This window comes from Meles meles, chromosome 2, assembly GCF_922984935.1.
Source record: "Meles meles chromosome 2, mMelMel3.1 paternal haplotype, whole genome shotgun sequence".
Taxonomy (NCBI): Eukaryota; Metazoa; Chordata; class Mammalia; order Carnivora; family Mustelidae; genus Meles; species Meles meles.
Window position 1 is genome coordinate 103737764 of NC_060067.1, and position 8265 is coordinate 103746028.

Genomic DNA, 8265 nt, shown 5'->3' on the forward strand with positions numbered 1-8265 from the left:
TCGCTTTTGTTTCCTTTGCTTTCTGTCTTTAAATCCTGCTGTTTTGTTTTCTATTTTATGCAATATGGGAACTACCATTTTTATTTTTTTACTTATAACATCAGCAGCCTTTTTGAATCAATGTATTATTGTTTTTCCTCTGAATTTTTTTTTAACATTTTTTATTGTGGTAAAATACACATAATGAAATTTGTCACTTTAACCATTTTTAAGTGAACAATTCTGTGGCATTAAGTACATTTACATTTTTGTGCAATCTTCCCCACCATTCATCTCTGGCACTTTCTCATCATCCCCCAATGAAATTCTGTACCCATTAAATACCACCTCCCCACATCCCTTTCCTTCTAGCTCCTGGCAACCATCATTGCACTTTCTGTCTCCTATGAATTTGACTACTCTTGGAACCCCATATAAATGGAATCATACGGTATTTGTCTTTTTGTGACTGGTTTATTTTACTTAGCATAATGTCCTCAAGGTTCATAAATATTGCATCTTGTGTGAGACCTTTCTTCCTTTTTAAGGATGAATAATTCCATCATATGTATATATCCCACACTTTATCCACTGACAGACATTTGGGCTGCCTCTTCCTATTGGCTGTTGTGAATAATGCTGCTATGAACATGTGTCTGTAAATATATGTTTGGGTCTCTGTTTTCATTTCTTTTGAGTATACATACCTAGAAGTGGAATTTTGGGATCATATAGTAATTCTACATTTAAGTTTTTGAGGAACTGTCATATGGTCTTGCACAGTGGCTGTACCATTTTACAGTCTTGTCAGCAATCCACAAGTGTTCTAATGTCTCCACATCGTCATCCATCCCTTACTTCCTGTTTTTTTATAATAGCCATTCTAATGGGTATGAAGTAGTATTTCACCGTGATTTTGGCTTTAATTAAAAATTAGCTATTATTGTAACGTCAAAACATACCACGATGCTAAAAAAGAAGAAACCTGACATGAGCCAATCTCTGATGGACATAAGTGCTAAATTCTAAATAACATTTTACCAAATTGAATCCAGCAGTCTCTCATCAAGCAATGTAACACAGAGCCAATTTTATTTCAGAAATACAAGATGTACTGTAACCCTCATTCTCCGTGGTTGCTCTTGCCTTTTCTCTCAGAAGATAGCACCATGCAGTGTAAATGCTCTGAACTTTTCTCTTTTAATAGTGTCTTTGTACTGCTAACCCTCCAGCTGGACTTTAATTCTGTTAGCACTTTTCCCATCATTTTATTCCCACTCATGATGATATTTCCCATATCATCAATAAGTCCTCTACATTGACTCATTCCTTTCCATCTGCAACATTAAGCTATGAGCAATTATTTTCATAGAATTAGTTTTCTACTCTACTTCCCTTACTACATAACCCTTAGTCATCTGCAGCTCATATTCTGTCCCAACTTTGCCCCATTTCCCTCAACATCTCCAACTTCTTTCTAGTCCAATAAGTAGATTTTTCTCAGACTCTGCCCTCATCCACTGAGCTATAAAATCAATGCTATTGACCACCCTTCTTTGCCTGTAGTGACTCTACTCTTTCTTGATTCTTCTTTTACGCAGAATGATTTTCTCATGCTTCTTTGCAGGTTCTTCTTCTCTAGTCATCTTTGTAATGTGTTTGTCTTTGGTCCCCTTCTCACCTATTTCTCTCCTCCTAATGAGCCAACTCACTCTTTTGACTTTATAAAATACCACCATGTGAATCTATATTGCTATATATTAAATAAGTTATGGAAAGTACCAAGGAAAGAGTGTGAAGATTAATTTTATACATCCATCTGCTCTATTCCTCCTACCTTTATACAATTCTTCCCTCTCCTTTTACTTTCATTTCTCAAGTCCTCTTCTATTTTGACTTCTAGATCCAAATCTCAGTTCTCTTCTGGACATAATGATAGCATGCCGGCCTCACACATGCAAGATATGCAACACAAATGTATCTCACTGTTTTATTTTCTCAGTCCTCCTAATACTCCAATACATCCTTCACACCACAACCAAAGTTATTTTCCTAAATCATAAATAAGATCAGGACATCTCTCTCCTCAAAAACTTTTAATAGTCACATTTCTGGCATGTTGTTCCACTTATACCTTACTCAATCTTCTATTGTAGTTAATTTGAATGTGTTTCTTTTCCTCAGCTAATCTTTAAATTCCTTGAAAAAAGTTCTATGTTTTGCTCACATATATCTCCATGAAATTTTTGGACATTTATGTAGTAGGGACTCAATAAACATTAGTGGATGGATCGATGGATGAATGAAAGTAGGACAAACAGGTAACATTTTCTCTTATAGATGACTTGGCAAATGACCTCAATAAACCTCCCTCTAATCTTATTAAAAACATGCATTTTACCATTACTGAGTCTATTTGTTACATCAGAAAACAGCAGAAAAATCTAAAAGTGACAAAAGTAATATCTTTTTTCTTTTTTTAAAAGATTTATTTATTGTAGCGAGAGGGAAGATAGAGCACATGAGTGTGTCATGGGGGGGGGGGGACAGAAGGAGAGAGAGATATTCAAGCAGACTCCCTGCTGAGAGCAGAGCCCATTTCAGGGCTTGATCTCACAATACTGAGATCATGACCTGAGCTGAAATAAGAGTCCCTCACTTAACTGATTGAGCCCCTCAGGTGCCCCAGTAATGTCTGATTTTAGGGAGAAAATGAGGATCTGTTTAATCCAAATTAGGGTCCAACATCTGACCTAGTCTGATAAAAGTAACTTTACCAGAAGTTGAGTAAATATAAAAAAATATTTAACTAATAAGAGATTTTTCTTAGTTGTTTGGGTGAATTATCAGAGGAGAAACTGATTAGTCATTCAAGATTCTTGCTACAACTACATTGGTAGCTGCTAAGGGCTCTACATTTACTCATTACTTTCCCCTTTAATTTTCCAAATCAAATCTCATCTGATCCACTGAAATTTACTTCTATAATATTATATAGACTGCCTCCTTCCTGTGAAAATTAATGATGGAAAAGAGAAAACAACTACCAAATATTCTCCTACATTAGAACAATGGTGAATTAAACAATCTGAAAACTAATGAGGTAAATTATATAATTTTGACTGAATCCACAGATCATATTCTAGAATTTGGATAAAATATAACTACCAAATAAACATATGAAATTATATACAATATCCTGAATAAGATTATATGTATTTTTTATTTTTAAAATACTTCACTTATTATGTGTGAGAGAAAGAGAGAGTGCACAAGAAGGGGAGAGGGAAAACAGAGTCCTCACTGAGCAGGAGCCCAACATGGGGTTCGATTCCAGACTCTGGGATCATGACCTGAACTGAAGGCAGACACTTAACTGATTGAGCCACCCAGATGACCATGATTATGTATTCATTTTCCTAGAATCCCAGGGATTGGTAAAGAGATTTTAGTATGATAATTTTTGTTTCTTGCAAAAAAAACCAAAAAACCAAAGAAACAAAAAACAAACCCTGATGCTCTTTGTTTATGAGAAGTTATATACTTATTGGTCAACATGTATTTATTTAACACTTTGAAAATCTTAAAATCCTGTGGGAAAAGAACAGCTTTCCTTGTCTTTAAGTTTATGATTGCTACAATATTGGACAAAGTTAAACACGATTCTATAAGAAATTAAGTTTAAGTTATCAGACTCTTTAAGTGAAGTAAGTATATGGGATATGTTGCCTTGAGTCCATTTACCTAGAGGTCAAAATCCACACCCTGCCCCTGTCCCACTGAGGTTCTGATTATCCAGTATATGCATCTAGATTGCAAGTTGACATCCCCCAAACTTGGAAAACGTTAGACCCCACAGATGTGTAGTACATTTTACCCACTAATCTGGCAGACCTAGAAAAGTTGTTTCCCATAACACATTTTGTATACTGTGGAGATTACAGTGCCAGAATTGGTGTTGGCTCATTAAAACCTGTGGAAAATCTAAAAAATATATATTAGCCCAGCAGGCCTTTCTCTGGAATGAATATCTCAGGATAAGCACATAAATCTGGTGTGCGGTTGCTCAAATTCCTATCCTCATACCAAATACAGTCTCCATAGAACCAGATAAAATAACCCCTGTGGAATTTAAATGCTTCCAATAAGTAGAGGTGCCAGTACTAAGCACAACATGAAACTTCCCCACATTCACAAATGTTATTAATAACATAATTAACAAAGGAACTAAAAGCAACACCTACTTACTAGTTTTGACACTTGGCATCCCTGATTATCATTCCCACTGTCCACCATTATTTGGAAGTTGCTCAATGTTTGCCAATTGAAACTTTAAAATCATATATCCATTTTATTAAGTTAAGATACACTAGAAATAGAGGAGGGTGCAGAAACAGCCATTTTCCTAGACCCTCAAATCTGATTGATCTTGAAGGCCTGACAAAAGTACCCTCCACGACGGATCCTCATTTCACTTTGCTACCTTCTGAAAAAGAACCTTGCTGCTTTCTCTGCAGATATTGCAATATTGCAACAATCCTGTTTAGTCTTCTTGTTCTTTCTCTCAGAGGTTTCTAAGTCAGTTAATCCTGTCACTATAGTCATTTTTCTCTATGTTTTTGGGGGAACAATAACTTCCTTGCAAAACACCTTTAGTGGCTCTCTCCTGCCCAAGAATAAAGTTTAAATTTTTTAACCTTAAACTTCAGTCTTAAAAGTCAAATAAATCTCTAACGTTCTATTATTTCCAGTGACTCATTTATTCACTTAAAAAATTAGGCTTTTAGAGGTTACTTGTTTATTTTTCCCTTTTTTCTTTTGCGCTTTCCTTTTCTTTAACTTAAAACGTTTTTCCCGTTCCTCTCTACCTAGCTAAGGCCTATATTTTTAAGGGTCAGCTTAAATCCATTTACCTAAATAAACTTCTCTAAATTATAATGATGTTCCTTTCAACTGAAATCCAGAAATTATAAGCAGTGTAAATTTCTAAAGATTTTTCATGGTGTCTAAATATTTTATTATTCTCAAAAGTGTTATTGTAATTTTGTATTAACGTTTCACTTCCGAGATTTTTTGTTTGTGTATTATATTTCTCCCAGCTAGATTGTAAGGATTTTGGGATCAAGGTTTTATGCTTTTTGTTTCTCCTATAGGAATGAATGTATATAATTTCTGTGCCCCACCAAACTGCTTAGTCTAAAATAAAATTTACCATCCCTATGGTTCAAAGTTTTTAGTTAAAAGCTAAAGACGGACACACACACACACACACACACACACACACACACACACCCCTCTAAACATATAAATCTAAAAGCATATGTATTATTACTTTTTTTTTTGGTGCCAATTTTAAATACAGTTTTATTTAAGACATTGCATTTTCTACTTAACAATACAGTGCTTATAAAGTGCAATGTTTATTTCCTTTCCCTGTGCACATATTCCATATTCAAGTATCAAGAATGCCCAGTTTTTTTTGCTATAGCAGCTCAACATTACAACTGCCATGGAATTTGCTACAAATTTGGGTCCTTTGAATATTGTGTGTGGAACAATGCTCAACCTATTTATTCTCAGGTTGGTTTAGTCAACCTCTTCAATGGTGGGCCCAGAGGAGGCACCACCAGAGGGAGGAGCTCCACCACCAGGGAAGCCTCCAGGCATTCCTCCTGGCATGCCTCCTGCACTCTGGTACAGCTTGGTGATGATGGGGTTGCAGACTTTCTCCAACTCTTTCTGCTGGTGTTCAGATTCTTCCTTCTCTGCAGTCTGGTTCTTATCAAGCCAGTTGATTTCATTGCACTTGTCAAGAATCTTCTGTTTGTCTTCATCATTTATCTTGCCCTGAAGTTTTTCATCTTCAACAGTTGCTTTCATGTTGAATGCGTAAAACTCAAGTGAATTCTTGGAAGACACCTTGTCCCGCTGTTTCTCATCTTCAGCTTTGTACTTCTCAGCTTTCTGGACCATGCGCTCAATATCTTCCTTGCTCAAACCGCCCTTGTCGTTAGTGATGGTAATCTTGTTCTCTTTTCCTGTGCTCTTATCCATGGCAGAGACATTGAGGATACCATTAGCATCAATATCAAAAGTGACCTTAATCTGAGGGACACCACGAGGGGCAGGAGGTATGCCTGTGAGTTCGAACTTTACAAGTAGGTTGTTGTCCTTGGTCATGGCACGCTCACCTTCATACACCTGAATAAGCACACCAGGCTGGTTGTCGGAGTATGTAGTGAAGGTCTGTGTCTGTTTGGTAGGAATGGTAGTATTACGCTTGATGAGAACAGTCATGACTCCTCCAGCAGTTTCAATGCCAAGAGAAAGTGGAGTGACATCCAACAGCAGCAAACTTGAACATTTTCAGATTTGTCTCCAGAAAGGATGGCTGCCTGGACAGCTGCACCATGAGCAACAGCCTCATCAGGACTGATGCTCTTATTCAGTTCTTTTCCATTGAAGAAATCTTGGAGAAGTTTCTGAATCTTGGGGACACACGTAGGACCACCCACCAGGACAATATTGTGGATCTGAGACTTGTCTAACTTTGCATCCCGAAGGGCTTTCTCTACAGGGTCCAGGGTGCCACGGAACAGGTCAGCATTTAATTCTTCAAACCAGGCATGAGTGATAGAGATATAGAAGTCGATTCCTTCATACAGAGAATCAATCTCAATACTGGCCTGGGTGCTGGAAGAAAGTGTACGCTTAGCATGTTCACAAGCAGTATGGAGACGACGAACTGCCCTCTTGTTTTCACTGATATCTTTCTTATGTTTGCGCTTGAACTCTGCAATAAAATGGTTGACCATTTTGTTGTCAAAGTCTTCTCCACCTAAGTGGGTGTCTCCAGCTGTGGACTTAACCTCAAAGATACCATCTTCAATAGTAAGGATTGACACATCAAAAGTGCCACCTCCTAAGTCAAAGATCAGCACATTCCTTTCAGCTCCAAGTTTTTTGTCTAAGCCATAAGCAATAGCAGCAGTAGTTGGCTCATTGATGATTCGAAGTACATTGAGACCAGCAATAGTTCCAGCATCTTTGGTGGCCTGACGCTGAGAATCATTGAAGTATGCAGGTACTGTGACAACTGCATTGGTAACCGTCTTCCGAAGATAAGCCTCTGGGATTTCCTTCATTTTCATCAAAACCATGGAAGACACCTCCTCTGGATAAAAGCTTTTGTCTCTCCCTTGTATTCTACTTGGAACTTGGGCCTGCCAGCATCATTCACCACCATGAAAGGCCAGTGCTTCATATCAGACTGGACAACAGCATCATCAAATCTCCGTCCAATCAGGCGTTTGGCATCAAAAACTGTGTTGGTGGGGTTCATCACAACTTGGTTCTTTGCAGCATCACCGATCAATTGTTCGGTGTCTGTGAAGGTGACATAACTTGGGGTGGTCCAGTTTCCCTGATCATTGGCAATTATTTCCACTTTCCCGTGCTGGAAGACACCCACGCAGGAGTAGGTGGTGCCAAGATCAATGCCAACTGCAGGTCCCTTAGACATGGTTGTGCAGCGTTCTGGAACTTTCATTCAATGTATTATTACTTTTTTATGGACAATTACAAGCATATACAAATATATAGGATGGACTGATGAATCCTCATTGACTCATCATCCAGCTTTAGTAATAGCACCACATAGCCTTGTTCCACCATTAACCCACACATCTCTTTCCATATTGCATTGTTTAAAACCAAATTCCAGATATCATATCAACATCAGAAATATTTATAAAACACATGACCAATAATACATGAAATCAAATGCCACATGAAGGTAAAGGAAATATCAATTTGACAGGCCAACATTGTGGTACAAACAGCTGCATAAAATGCTTCTTATTTCTCAAAGAAGGTAGACACTCTAGCTGTCTTCTCTATAGGATAAACATCTATATGGTCACTTCTATGGATTAATGGAGGATTGATTTCCTCTTGTAATACAGCTCATTTACTTAAATGTGTCTTTGTATAGGAAGTTAAAAGATCATTATTTTGAAAAATCATTATATTTAAAACCATTCATCTTTCTTCATTCTCATTTCTTTGTTCTGCAAAATTCATTATGGAGTCTCTCTAAATAGCAATGATTTATACTAGTCATGCTCATAGGAAGGAAACAAGGCTCAGGAGCTGGTCAAATGCAATTAGCTTGAGAACTTCAGGCCTCAGATATGCTGAAGTAGTATATCTACAACAAAGAAAGCTGCACAGAGATTCACAGTGATGCAGTCCACAGATTTCCTTCACAACTACAGGAATAATCTG

At 37.3% G+C, this 8265-nt stretch overlaps 1 pseudogene; it reads right to left on the reverse strand.

Moving 5' to 3' along the window:
* Positions 1 to 5499: 5499 nt before the first annotated feature.
* LOC123930629 lies at positions 5500 to 7510 on the reverse strand (annotated as a pseudogene).
* Between the last annotated feature and the right edge of the window lie 755 nt (positions 7511 to 8265).